This window comes from Lucilia cuprina, chromosome X (genome assembly GCF_022045245.1).
Source record: "Lucilia cuprina isolate Lc7/37 chromosome X, ASM2204524v1, whole genome shotgun sequence".
NCBI lineage: Eukaryota > Metazoa > Arthropoda > Insecta > Diptera > Calliphoridae > Lucilia > Lucilia cuprina.
In genome coordinates this window covers 5,410,276-5,425,985 of record NC_060949.1, presented here as the reverse complement: position 1 = coordinate 5,425,985, position 15,710 = coordinate 5,410,276, and the positions used below count along the sequence as shown (strand labels likewise).

The 15,710-nt window shown below is 29.4% G+C and overlaps 1 protein-coding gene across 2 annotated transcripts in view; it reads left to right on the top strand.

Annotated features, from left to right (window-relative positions):
- The window catches only part of LOC111676362 (transcription factor SOX-6), an 85,093-nt gene that overhangs the window by 19,764 nt on the left and 49,619 nt on the right, over positions 1 to 15,710 (top strand). The window contains exon 2 of one of the 2 annotated variants that reach the window (XM_046947780.1): positions 11,384 to 11,757. The exons of the other annotated variant lie outside the window; for it this stretch is intronic. The gene's annotated coding sequence lies outside the window, so the exon portion shown is untranslated. The remainder of the gene's footprint in view (positions 1 to 11,383; positions 11,758 to 15,710) is intronic. 2 annotated transcript variants of the gene reach the window in all.

The following is a 15,710-nucleotide window of genomic DNA, read 5'->3' as shown; positions in this document are numbered from 1 at the left end:
AGTTATAGTCCATAAAGTGGCATAAATAGAAATTCGGTTATAGTCCTAATTCGCTTATAGGCACCAAAAATTGTGCTACTGTAGTTGTGGACTATAAGCGAAAACTAATGTATTTCTAGGCGTGTCAAAAAATAATTTTTATATTTTGGAAATGTTATTAACATGCTACTGATACAACTTTTTTTGTCCATGGAGACCGACAATGTAAACCTTATGCGGGAGGTACAGGTTACAATTTTCAAGATAATTAGATGAGATTTAGTACATACTTTTTTTGGTCCAATGACAAAGCCTATTGAAAATTAATAAAATCGGTCGATTATTTCGCCTAACCCCCATACAACCGTACCCCCCGAATAGGGCCTTTGGACTCATAATTAAGTTTAATGTTCTATTATGTCAACAAAAGTCGGCAAAACTTCGTTTTATAGAACTTTTAATAGACCCATACAACAGTACCCCCAAAATAGGGCCTTTGCACGCAGAGAAAAAACATAGATTGACATGGTTACTATAACTAAACTATGTTCACTGTAACAATATATTGTTATCAAAAACATATAATTGTTTTTTTAATTCTATTTAAACAATATTGTTGTTACTGTAATCATTTTTATGTTCATAGTAAATATCAAAGAAAATTATTTTAACTAGATAAATAAAACAAGTTGTCAATGTTTGTTTTGAAAATTGTTAACATTGTTTATGTCGAAAATTTTTAATTGTGTTTTGCTATTTGTTAAAATTTGTGAAAAGTTGAAAAAGCGAATTAAACGTGTTTTAAAGTAGTTTAAAAGTGTTATAAATTGTATAATAAATAATAATAATATAATTAAATCCTTAATATATTCAACTTAAAAGTAATATTTTTTATATATGTTTTGTTCACATTGTTTTTAAAGGAAATTTTTGTAAAATTTTTAGCATGTGTGTGTTGTTTTAAGCGACATAAAAATGAGTTGAAATAATTCTCATTTGGTTTATAGCATTAAATATATTAGTATTTCACTTTGTGTAGAATAATGTAGTTATGTTTTTGTGAATCAAATTGAAGTTTGTAAATCGTATCGTGTAATGCAAGTTTTTTTACTTTTTTAGAAACTGTAATTTTATTGATTCAATTATCAAAATAAATTTGCTTTCGATAAATATTTTTAACGACATTTTGATCAAATTGGATTATAAAATAGTCATGTATAACAAACAATATTATGGCAAATAAAAAATATTATGATAAAATATTTTGGCTCATTTTATCATAATATGACATTTTAAAATTGTTACAATAACAATAATATATTTAGACTACAATCATAATTTTAACCATAGTATGTTGCTCTTAGTACATGGTTAACTCAACCATATTTTTTCTCTGCGTGTGGGCTTATAATTAAGTTAAACGATCTGTAAAACTTAGTTTTACAGATCTTTAAATGACACTACCTGATACAATATAATGATTTATGTATTATTTAGTGATTTTCCAAAGTGATCCTTATATGTATGCAAAATTGAAAATTTCTTGGGTAAGTTGTGACCAATTTTAGACCGATTGGAAAAAAAAAAAAAAACATAACATAAATTCAAGTCGATTTTTACTCGAATTGCATTATTAATTAATGAAAAATGTGCGATTAAACAATTTTCGGAAGTGTGCCTTATATGAGAGTTATCACCGACAAATTTGGTAGAATGCTTTATATGTACACAAAACATCGTATTTTATTCCGATAACTTTATAATTCAATAAAATATATATAGAATCACAATTGCTTAATAAATTTATAAAATATATGCGTTTAAGTGAATTTCGGAATTGGGCCAAGTATGGGAGCTCTGACCAATAGTCAATTTTAATGCCGATAACTTTATTTAATGAAATATATTTTGAGTTAATACCAATATATATGAGGAAGTTATTAACGATACATTTCCGGAAATATATACCTTTGAATGGGGACTATGAGACATTTTGAATCGATTGTCGAGCAAAAAAATAGTCTGTGACAAAATTCATCGAATTGTTTCGAACGTTACTGAAAAATATCCTCAAGAAATGGAAAAAAGTGTTGTTTTCTTCGAGGTAGTCTAAAATTTTTACTCATAACTTTTTACGTCATGAACCGATTTAGATGACATTCAATACCAAAGCCAGTTAATACTTTTATCTATAAGGATCCATAATATAAGGTCGGAAAAATATATTGTAAAAACAAGTAAAAAGTTATAGTCGGGCGAAGCCGACCATAATGTTAGTTTTCATAACAAGTAGGAAAGTATAGTCGGGCATGGCCGACAATATGATACCCTACACCATGAGTATATTTTTACAATTTTTACTTTTATAAAATTTTTATTTTTTGTAAAGAATCTATGTTGTACTATAGTTTTTCTCATGATTATTCAATGTTCTACTAGCATAACAAATGGGTCTATCACCCTGGCTAAGAACAGCACCCAATGCGATATTACTAGCGTCCGTAGTAAGGACGAATTTCTTATTGAAGTCCGGATAGGACAGTATTGGTGGGTTTGTTATGATTCTTTTTAATTTTCCGAATGATTCAATGTAAGAGGGATCATCAATATTTATCTTGACATCCTTTTTTAAATATTTTATTATTGGTCCGGCTATAGAAGAATAATTCTTTATGAATTTTCTATAGTATCCCGTAAGACCTAAAAATGATTTGATTTGTTTCACAGTACCTGGAATAGGTACCTTATTAATTACCTCAATCTTGGATGGACAAGGTTTTAGACCATTTGGTGTAACTATGTGACCCAAAAACTGAGTTTGTCTAGCCAAAAAACTACATTTATTCATTTGAACTTTTAAATTATGTTCATTTAAAACAGAAAATATCCTTGTCAGGCTATTCAAATGTTCCTCCAATGAAGATGAGAAAACTAATATATCATCCATATAGATGACGCAAATTTTATTGATGTAATCACTTAAAACGTAATTCATCATACGCTGAAAGGTAGCGGGTGCATTTTTTAAACCGAATGGCATTCTGATAAACTCATAATGTCCCATTGGTGTTGAGAAGGCTGTCTTCTGAATGTCCCTATCTTCCATCTTAATCTGGTGGAAGCCTTTCGCAAGATCGATGGTGGAAAAATATTGTGCCCTACCCAATTTATCAAATAGAGAATCTATATTGGGCATTGGGAATTTATCTCCCACGGTTATATTATTCAGATTTCGGTAATCAATGACAATACGCCATTTTCGTTTACCATCATTATCAAGTTTCTTCGGTACTATCCATAAGGGTGAGTTATAAGGCGATTTACTCGGCCTAACTATTCCCTGGATTAGCATATCCTTTATCTGGGTTTCAATTTCCCTTTCGTGTGCCTTAGGGTATCTATATATTTTCGAATACACCGGTTTATCCGATGTTGTGACAATACTATGTTTAACCACATTAGTTGTTGTCAGAGCTTGACCTTCTTGATAGAATGTAGCTCTATTTTTCCTTAAAAACACATCTAATTTGCGTTTTTCCTCATTATTCAAATGTTCTGGCAAATCTATGTTACCAAAGTCTATGTTTTGCAATTCTAAAGTTGCAATTTCATCAAAGCTTACATCAACCGGCTTTGAATAGAACAATATTTCGACATTATTAACCCAAAGTCTCATATTATAGAAATCTATTATGACACCCATTGGCATCAATACATTATTTCCGATTATACAATCGAAAGCTTTATTTTTTAAATCAACAAGTTTGACAGACATAGTTTCATCCCCTGCATTAAACTCCAAAGGGACATTAACTATAACCTCTTCATCTACCATCTTAGTACCGGTTAATGTATTCAATCTCATTTTGTTCCTAAGTCTTCTTTTCAAAGACAACCCCTCGAAAATCCCATAGTCACCCAACGTAGTTGCAGCTCCGCTGTCAACTAAACATCTAATTTTAACGTTATTGATTGTGAGTGAGACTATCGGTAATTGGGATCCGGAGGCGGTACATGAAAATTTTCGTTCATGTTAATATTTTCCACCTCCATTGGTACGGGTCTATTATTATTGTTCTGATTTGAACCGAAACGTCTATTCTGACCTGAACCTCTTTGGTCATAACCAGCATTCCTATATTGACCTGAACCTCTTCGGTCATAATTAACATTCGCCCCCATACAAACCCCTCTTCAAAAAATGTCTTAAACGTCTAAAATTGACTTGTAACCATTTGTATCGTAATGAAACTCAACAAAACTAACTGTTATTTAAAAATATTTCCCAAATTTACCGAGGATCGGCCCAATTTGACCTATATAAAGCCTGATTTAGAAATTTTAGTTTTTTTTTAACAATAAATTGCTTAAATGTTTTGGAAAAATATTCAACATAAAAGTTCCTTTATAAAAAGTAAAAATTTTAAAAATATACTCATGGTGTAGGGTATTATATGGTCGGCCATGCCCGACTATACTTTCCTACTTGTTGTTTAATAAAACTGTGGATATTTGAACATTTGATGGGGCTTTTTATAGGAGTTAGGGTCAAATGAGGCCCTATAATTATAAAGTTTATGAGGGTTATCAATCTTCAAAATTGCGATCTGTAGTTTGATACAAGGTTTTTATGGAAGGGCGGACAGACGGACGGACATAACTAAATCTTTTTGTATTTTTGGCATCATTTATAAATTTGATTTATAGCATCAAAAATCTTTGAGTACTAGATTTTTAGAAGCTATAAAAAACCTTTATAAAAAAAATTCAAAACTTAGTGAATAAATTGTATTTTTTTAATATTTTATTTATTTTTACAAATTAATCTTTCTATTAGTTCATGATCTTGAGGTTTCGTGACACATATGTAATACCGATAAGAACTTAGATTATTTCTATAATTTCAAAGTATGTAGTATGCAGTAAATGAATATATTTATTTTAATTATTAGAGTGACACCGTTTATGTTTTCATAATGTTACACACCGATATAATTTTGATTCGATTTGGTAGACCACAGATATCTGTTAAAATTTGTAAATTATTGTGCGTTAAAAACATCAGCACAAACCCAATATAGCCTCCCCACAAAAGTGGTGTAGGGTATAATTACAAACGGAATGGAAATCTTATATTTAAATGGACAGAATTATATAATTTTACAAGGACTCAATTCAACTAACCAACCGATGTCCATGGCTGGTTCCTTTATTAGCCAACAACTTATTTAAAAGGGAAATTACAAGTACTTACTTAAGTCCATTTTTGTAAGCTAGCATGGAAATACTTGGCTCCAATGTCATCACCGTGTTAAATGCTAATGAAGAAGTAGTGAAAAGAGGTTTAATTAGCTTAACTAAGTAAGTTTTTACATATGGACGATTTTGTGACAAGTGACCCAACTCAAAAAATTGATTTGAGTACAATTTACACCAAAGTTATTACTATTGGAAAGTAGGCCAGACACAAATTTTTTCAGCTCTTTCGGTCAAGAACTGCCAGACTTAGGACAGAATTGGACATTTTGGTGATAGATGGTTTTATTCAAATGAGTATATCTTTCAGCCTATTGGTCCTAAAAAAATTGGCCAAAGGTGTTCAGTTAGCTGTTTCTTCACTGTTTAAATTTTTTTGCTCAGAAGAAAGCTTATACAATTTCCTTTATAGTGTCAAAAAATGCTGCAATTGAACATTTTGTGAACATTTTTTATTTATATTGTTTCTAGGGTAGTGGAACACATAGGGTATAGCCAGTTAATTATAACTATTTGACATTCAAAAGTACCGTGATACTCCCGAGTCTTATTTAATACCTTTTAGGCTACAAGCTCAATATCCGATTATTGTTTAATCGGTAGTTAATCTGTATGAGAACTTCTAATATACCGTTTCGAAACAAAATAACAAGACATTAAGAATATTGGGGTAAAAGTTTCTTTAAAATTTCAAATACTTTCGCAAAAATTTTATTTCTCAAAAATGCATCAGTTAATAAAGTTATAGAGTATTGGAATTCTCTTCAATATTTTTAGAATTAAAGAGACCCAGTTTTAGAAACTAGTTTATGTTTTGCAAATTATCAATGCAACTTATTTTAAAATGGAAACGGAAAGTTGTACTTATTTTTTATACCCTTCACCTTCGTGAGAAGGGTATATATAAGTTTGTCATTCCGTTTGTAATTTCTATAATATAATTTTCCGATCCTATAAAGTATATACTTGATCCTTATAGATAGCGGAGTCTATTAAGCCATATCCGTCTGTCTGTCTGTCCGTCTGTCTGTTGAAATCAGTTTTTAGAGGACCCCAGATATCGGCGAGATCCGAATCTTTAATAATTCTATTAGACATGCTTTCGAGAAGATCGCTATTTAAAATCAGCAAAATCGGTCGGTAAATAACGGAGATATGAGCAAAAATCCGAGACAACCTCTGAAAATTTCATCAAAAAATTGTTAAAATAGCAACAAAAACACTGTATATAGAAAAAGATGTACACGCGTGTGTGTAGATGTATTTGGTTTTATTCAGCTGTGTATTTTTTTGTATGTTTGGAATATAAACATACAAAAAATACACAGCAAAAAAATATGATTTGCATTTTTTGTTAAAATAAAATAATTTTCCCTTTTGTTTTGCAAATATATTTTTTAATGAATAGAAAAAAGTATTTAAAACGTTTTCAATTATATGAGAGTAGATTGTGAGTTATTGTACAATAATTTTCATGCGAATAATGTAAGTTTGAAATTTAAAACTAACACAAATTTTTTCCAAGTGCTTTTTAAAACATTTATTTTTTACGATAAACAAAAACAAAATCTACGTCTCATCAATGTTTACCAGCAATGAATCAGAGGTCGAAAATGTTTGACTTTGAAACAAAGGATTTCTAAATTTTTAATTCAAAGGATTCAATTTCTAACTAATAAACAAGTATGAATGTATAGTCGGGCGTAGCCGACCATATGATACCCTACACCAGTCAGTATGTATGTTAATTATAAGGGTTATTTAAAAAATAAAGCATATGATTTGTTTTTTAACTTTATTTCGGAATATTTTTACTTTTTTTTTGGCAAAAAAAGAGATTTTTACAAGAGGGCAAAATATGGCCCTATCCTTAAAAATGTTAGTAGGGGGAGTTAAGTCTTCTTTAATATTATTTATGTAGAATTTAAAAGTGTTATTAGTGTTTGTAAGTGAATTTTGACTTTAAGTCATATTCTGAAGGGAAGTTTGTATGGGGGATAGGGTCAAATGAAGCCCGATCATTACAAAAATGGTAGTGTCATTTAAAGTGCTATAAAACTAACTTTTGTCGACTTTTGTTAACATAATAGATCATTTAAATTAATTATAAATTCAAGATAATTGGCTTAATGGCTTATACTTAATTTAAATGATATATTATGTTAACAAAAGTCGACAAAACTTTGTTTTATTGAACTTTAAATGACACTACCGATTTTTGTAATGATCGGGCTTCATTTGACCCTATCCCCCATACAAACTCCCCTCTAGAAAATGACTTAAAGGTCAAGATTTACTTACAAACACTAATAACACTTTTAAATTCTACATAAATAATATTGAAGAAGACTTAACTCCCCCTACCAAAATTTTTAAGGATATAGCCATATTTTGCACTACTCCCCTTTGAGTCCTCTTAAAAAAATCTCTGTTTTTGCAAAAAAAAAAGTAAAAATAATCCGAAATAAAGTTAAAAAACAAACCAAATGCTTTATTTTTTTAAATAATCCCCATTTTTAACATACATACTGACTGGTGTAGGGTATCATATGGTTGGCTACGCTCGACTATACATTCATACTTGTTAAATTAAGCATTCAAAGATAACATAATAAGTTTTTGGTTATAAATATTTTTATGACTTTTTGCTTTAAAACAAATTATTGTTTCATTCAGAATCTGATGTACGAGTAAATATTATATGTAAGTTAAAATATCATGTTTTTTTTAACAAATGAACACCTACGTCGAATTTTAACATTTATGTAGGCGATTTATTGTCAATAAACAATCGATACTAATACGTGTACACAGACCAAATTTTAAAAAAAGTCGAAATCCTGAGACGTACTTAGACGTTTCCAAGTACGAGACGTTATAACAGCGCCAAGAAGACTTTATTTGTAAAATGTTGTATGCCATCTGAAGGTATATTCTATTAGCATAAAACATATAAGGACTTTGATCGCTAGATTAAAAAATTTGGACCTGTGTTAATTAGCGTTAAGTTGAATTTCTAAATTCATCCTTGTGATCTGATCGAGTACCTCTGAAATATTTCTTTGTACTGAAACAAAATCTCTTTTTCCATCCCTGATTATAACAAATGAATTAATTATAACTTATGAATAAAATGTATTTTTCCAAAATAATTTAAAATATATAACGAATAACTTTATTGCGTTTGGTGCGTGAACTTCTTTACCTTTTAATACCGCTGTTTTATTATATTTTTTAATGCTATATTCGGCAATGCTGTGCAAAAAAATGCAAAAATTTGCGATAGTTATATCCTTAATATATTGAAAGATAATAATTCAACATATTTTTTTATTCACCATCAAAAATATATTGATTTTATCATTTCCTTTGTAACACATTGAAATGTTGATAATAGAGCCACAAAAGTATACATATATGTATATTCTAAGTCCTTACTTAATTCTAAGACGGTCTAGCCATGTCTGTCCGTCTTTCTGTCTGTTGAACGAAAAGAGATGGAGAAGAGGAGGGTAGAAACTTTACACAAATATTCACTATAAGTAAGATTTCTTTGGCATTGAAAATGGGCAATATCGGTCCATATTTTCGTATAGCCCCCATACAAGTGGCCTTCGAAAAACAGTTAGAATAGTCATAATTTTTAGAAATTCAATTATAGCGATGAAATTTAACACAGGCAAGTTTTATACGAATCAAAATAACATTTTATGATGATCGAACCATAATTGACCCTACCCCCATATAAAGCCCTTTTCAGAAATTGGCTCTAACGTATAATGCTTACTTAAAAATACGATAATAGCGATGAAACTCGACACAGACATGTTTTATATGAATTAAAATCTCTCTACTAAGTTTTGTGAGAATCGGTCAATAATTGCCTCTACTTCTCGAAAAGTTATTTAACGCTCATTACTGACATAAAATTCGACATAAACGATTTTAATAAAAACCAAAATCCCTTTAGAAAATGTATGGGGATCGGTCCATAATTGGCCCTATAAGGCATCCTAAAGAAAATTACATTATTATTATCAAAATCTCGTTACCAAATTTTGTGAGGATCTGTTCCATATAATGTCCCCGTCAGAAAAATAATTTAACGTTCATGATTGGCTTACAAATATGAATGCAGCAAAGACATCAACATAAAATAGTTTAACGAAAATCCCCTAAGGAGGCTTTTAATTTACGGCATACGGTTTGATGGTTTGTACATACCCAAGAAAAACATGCTAATAAAACCTCTTTTCACTACCTTTTCTTTAGCTCATTAACTCATTATTTTAACAGGGTGATGTTATTGGAGGCAAGTTCTTCTACGCTCGCTTACAAATAGGTATTTAAAGAAGTATATTTTGCTTACAAAAAGTTGTAAAGAAGTTGTTATGTTTTCAGTAATAAAAAGTAGCCAGTAAGAATACGAACCAGGGACTTCGGTTTGTTAGTTAAGCGTTCTACTTACTGCACCACTGTTTATCTATTTTGTTGCGCCTAAAATAATAGTTTTCAAATACAAAGTTAATGTTCCCAGAAAAAACCTTCAATTGGGACTTTAATGAATTTTTCCCAAAATGTACGTGTACTTGTACATGACTGTAATTTTTTGTATTTTTACTTTTTTCAACGATATTCATGAAATAATCGCATAAAAGTCCTATATTTACTATTCTGTTTACATAGTAACAGAATTGTAATCCAATATTTGCGTATAATATAAAATAGAAATTGAAATGTTGGAAAACTAAATCTAAAACAGGAAAACATCAGCAAAAATAATTAACATCCATTCTTAAAAGGGATAGCAAATTTAATCGATTTTATCTAAAAATCATAAAGAAATTTCCCAAAAACATCAAACATATCTATTTTGTTGCGCGTAAAATAATAGTTTTCAGATGCAAAGTTAATGTTCCCAGAAAAAAACTTACATTGAAAAGTAATGAGTTAAAAAGCTAAAAAAGCCGCTTTTCACTACTTCTTCATTAGCATTTTAAGTCATTATTTTAACACTGTGATGTCATTGGAGGCATGGGAGTTAAAGAAGTACTTAGCACGCTCGTTTACAAATGGGGACTTTAAGAAGTCCTTACAAATAAGGACTTCAAGAAGTCATTATAAATATGGACTTCAGTTTGTAACGCACAATATATCTGAGCAAGGTACAATTCTGAGGCAAGGTACAATTGAACTTAAAAACCAAAATTATTAAAATGTTATTTATAGAATTTTTTTTGAACAACATAACAAAAAATATTGGAAAAGGTAACTAACAAAAATTCAATCATTCATTCAATTACCGAAAATAAAGTACTTCTATTTCAGATTAAAAGAAAGTCATTACACGAGTACTTCAAAGTAATGCAAGTAAATAGTCATTGGTTGTGGAAGTAAAACCCATTACCGAGTTTTTGCTGGGTAAGATTCTGCATAGCCGAATATTTGTTATTATATATTCTTTACGTAAAACAAATCAGATAATAAATTGGAAACAAAAAAACACATGCTTAATATAATATACTATAAAAAATAAAGTGAGAAAAAAACAAAAACAGCAAACTACCACCAATTTAATAAATAAAATACGATTATAAAAAAAAGGAGAGAGCTTGATCCTCTATTGTATTTAATCAATTTCGAATCGCGCTTGATTCAATAGCCTGTCTAGCAAGTATAAGTTTCTGCTCAAAATTTAGCATGATATACTTTAAAAAACATTTATAAACATATAAAACAGGAAATATCCACGCCAAATATGAAATCAGACCATAATATTTGTTAGGGCCACAGTTTTTTTTTAATAAATCAACTTTCGTTCAGATATTTATAAATATCATAATCCAACCATTGCTTCAAAAATTTTAAAGTAATTGCAAATTCCCCATTCCATTAACGTGTCTCACAGCACATAAATCCGAATTGTGGTAATAAAATGTACTTTTTGGATTTTGTTACTTAAATATATCTATAATAACTAAAATATTAGTTTTTGCTTTTGTTCTCTCAATAGATCAATATTTTTTACAGTTTAGCTATACCTACGATTTGAACTCGGCGTATTTCGGGGAAATCGTATTTTTTGTAATATTTGAAATAATACGTATTAATTATTTATTAATGTACATTTTAAATAATGTATTTTCAGAGTATTATAGTCCAGATATATAAATATATATCCAACGTTTTATTCAACGTTCGAATTCATGTGCTGTGAGACACGTTAATGGCCTGAGGAATTTGCTATAACTTTTAAAGTTTTCAAGCACTTTTTGTGTGCACATTACGATTCTTTTACAATAAAGTTCAAAATTTATTACTAAATGGCAAAATTTTAGCAAAAACTGAAAAAAGATATTTCCCCTTGTAAATGCACTTGGAAACTTTAGAGACGTTGCGGCACCTGTTAACGTTATCCTAGCAGCCGAATTTTTTGTATGATGTAGTATTACAGCCCAGAGAACAAATAAAAGAGTGGGGACGGAAAAAATTCGCAACTTGGTTTTTTTGGAGCACTCTAATGTATGTATGTCTGTATATTAAACAACCCCCTATAACTCTGTGTGGTTGATAACAAAAACGTATGTTGTGGTGGATAAGGTTTTTTATGTTATTTAATTTCGTCATTATCATTATTACCAAGAGATTTTGTATTGTATTGTTTAAAGTGTTAAGTTCATCATCGACAGCATAATTTTCATGTTTGTTTATTTTCTTTTCGTAATAAGGTGTTGCTTTGTTATTGTTGTTAAGTTGTTTGTTTTTTTCATACATTACAAGTACTTGCTAATCAGTTTATTTTGCAGGTCATGTAGTTATTGCTTTCTTATAACCATACCTTAAGAAAATCATCAATCAATCAAAAGATACCTTTAGTTCTTTATTATATATGTAGTTTTTAATTAGTAAATTTGTATCGTCAGATGTCCAATTTTAAATTTACTATTGTTTCGAAATTTAAATACCCTCCACCATCTACTTTTATATTAATACTTTTTTATTAATTAATCAAATATTTGTACCCAAAATTTGAACATCTTAAATCTGTTACAATTACAAGATTTATTAAATATTACAAACGCCATTTTCTTTTATATTTTTATTGCGTCCTAAGATATGCTTTAGCAATATTATACAACAAAAATTATTCGAATAATTCTTAACTCTAAATTAGAAATTTTTTATTCTTTCCAAAAAAAAAACAAATTTTTCTCCCTCGATTAATTTTTTGCCTCGAACAAGTTTTAATCGAAAGACAACCCTTATGTCAAGTGAATAATTTTCCTCAACATTGGTATCAAATAAAAGGTACAATATCACTTTTATTTGAATCAGTTTAAGTCCAAAAATAAATGTCCCAAAGTTTATTAAAAAGTAGCGACATCTCTTATTGTACAACAATTACATGTATTTTGTATAAAACAAAGTACTTCAAAAAAATAACATTTATCACCACCTTCAAAGTAGCACTAAGTGAATTTTTTTAACTTCTGTAGAAGATATGCAAAAAACCAAGACAACTTCCTAAAATTGCGATTTGTAATTCATGCTCAGACCGAAATCGCAAACAAACAAAGCACCTAACCATACGGTAAATATTGTTATCGTACTTGTTTAAAAAGCAAAGCAGAGCAATAACTGCATAGTAAGAGTAGCAGAGCTAGAGCATCACTACTGTGTTCCTATTGGGTATAAACATATGTAGAGATCGGATTAGGTTAGAACCCTCACACAGAGAAAAAACATAGTTCGACATGATTACTATAACTAAACTATGTTCACTGTAACAATATATTTTTATCAAAAACATATACAGTAGTTTTCCGATTTAACGAACCCATATGCTGTCAGGCCTGTTCGTAAAATTGAAAAGTTCGTTATATGCAGTACTAAGTAAAACGTTTTTAATTTTTTTTTTATAAAAATAGCACAAAACACAAAATTCCGAATCTTATATACCCACCTTCAAACCATATTTGTGTCGAATTTAATCGCTGTATTTTTAATTCTGTCATTAGCTTTAAAGTTATTTCTCGAAGTTCATCTCTATACTCGTATTTTTAAGCGAGTAATGAGCGTTGATGTAATTTTCTTAAGGGGGCCTGATATGGACCGATTCCCATAAAATTTGTTAGAGATATCGGTTAGTACTCGGCGTTTAATATAGGTTTTTACTTTTTTAGAAACTTTAATTTTTCTGGTTCAGTATAAATAATCTGATTTCGATATATATTTTTAACGACATCATGATCACATTGGATCATAATATAATCATGTATAACAAACATTATTATGGTAAATAAAAAATATTATCATAAAATATTTTAGATCATTTTCATCATAATATGATATTTTAAAATTGTTACCATAACCATATTTAGAATACAATAATAATTTTAACCATAATATGTTGCTCTTAAAACATGGTTACCACAATCATGTTTTTTCTCTGAGTGAGAGATACCGGAATAGGGGAAATCACATAGCTAGGGGCTCTTGGTACTTTTATCGTTCTACAAATGTTACTTTTTGGATTTTCTATAATATTGAACATAGAAACATGAAATTAAGTATGTAGGGCCCGAAGCAGGGTGCATTTATAAGGTGAAGTCAATTCTACAAAAACAAAAAAAGTAGATACTTCTGTTAAAAAATTTACATGTTGCATTTAATTTACCTTACAAAAAAAAAGCAATCCGACATGCCCAAAAATCTCTTCAATATGTATTATAAAATAAAATTTATTAAAAATTATACATGAATTGAAAAATAAGGGTAAGCCCCCTTATTTACAAACAAAATTTTTATTTTATAAACCGTTAATAAAATAAAAATGTTGTTGGCGAATAAGGGGGTTAGAATATTATTTATTATTACTTATTAAAAAAGTAAATAAATTATCAATTAAAATAAAAAAAATTAGTATTAGATTACAAAATTGTAAGTATGTAGTAGCAAAAATACAAATTATATACACATTATTTTTTATTAGTCAATATTGGGAACTTATAATACCATGTAGGTCTCTAGTAGGGTTGCCAGCCTGGCTGGACTTGGCTGGATTGTCCAGCTTTTTTGATGCTTGTCCAGTTTCAAGCTAAAATTTAATTTGTCCAGCTAAATAAAATATTTTTAGTACACTGCAATAATGATAGCTTACACCACATAGGTGGGGAGAGTATATTGGATTTGTGCTGATGCTTGTAACATACAATAATAGTCATCCAACACCCACCTTAAAGTATACCAATCGGCTTAGAATCTGAGTAAGATTAATTAAGATATATCGATAAAATACGGCACAACTAAGTTTTATAGAAGTCTTGATGACCCTGCCAAATTTCATAACGATCGGGCCCCATTTGACCTTAGATCCCATACAAAGTCCTCTTCAGAAAATTACTTGAATGTCCCAAATTAACTTATAAACACAAATATCGCGATGAAATTCAGCAAATTAAAATATTATGTAAATATAAATATATTTACAAAAATTTATTGGGCTTGGTACATATTTACTCCTAGCCCCCATATAAAGCCTCTTTCAGAAAATTAGTTTTTCATCCATAAATTGCTTAAATGTATCGGAACAAGGGAATATTGAAGATAAATGCTTTATTATGAAAAATAAATCACATTTAATATTCATAACTGGTGTAGGGTATCATATGGTCGACCACGCCCGACTATACCATGTAAACCTTGTGCGCAAGGTACAGGCCGCAATTTTCAAGATAATTTGATGAAATTTGGACCAAGCATGTTTTTTGGCACAGGGACGAAGCCTATTGAAAATGGTTGAAATTGGTCCATTATTTCACCTAGCCCCCATACAACCGTACCACCCGATTTGAACTTTTTGTGCCATAATTACGTCAAATATTCTATTATCTCTCTAAAAATTGGTACAAATAAGTTTTATATAAGTATAAATGACACTACAGATTTTCGTAAGGATCGGCCTATATTTGACCCTAGCCCCCATACAAACCCCCCTTCAAAAAATATCTTAAACGTCTAAAATTGACTTGTAACCATTTGTATCGCAATGAAACTCAACAAAACTGTTATTTAAAAATATATCCTTTTCAGAAATTTACCGAGGATCGGCCCATATTTGACCTATATAAAGCCTCATTTAGAAATTTGGTTTTTTTTTATCAATAAATTGCTTAAATATTTTGGAATAATATTCAACATAAAAGTTTCTTTATAAAAAGTAAAAATTTTAAAAATATACTTATGGTGTATACTTTACTACTTGTTTTTAAAATTTAAAACTTCATTTTCACATCTTTTGCTCTAAAAAGTAAGTTAACGAAGTGATCGGGGAAAACTAAAAATATATTCACACTCTGTGGACTATAACAAAACGGAATTGGTATATGAGAACCCCTGCATTTTTTTGGTGTATCAGTGTGAAACTATTTACACAAAACCAAAATTAGCATTTTCTCAGTATTTTTTATGTCCAG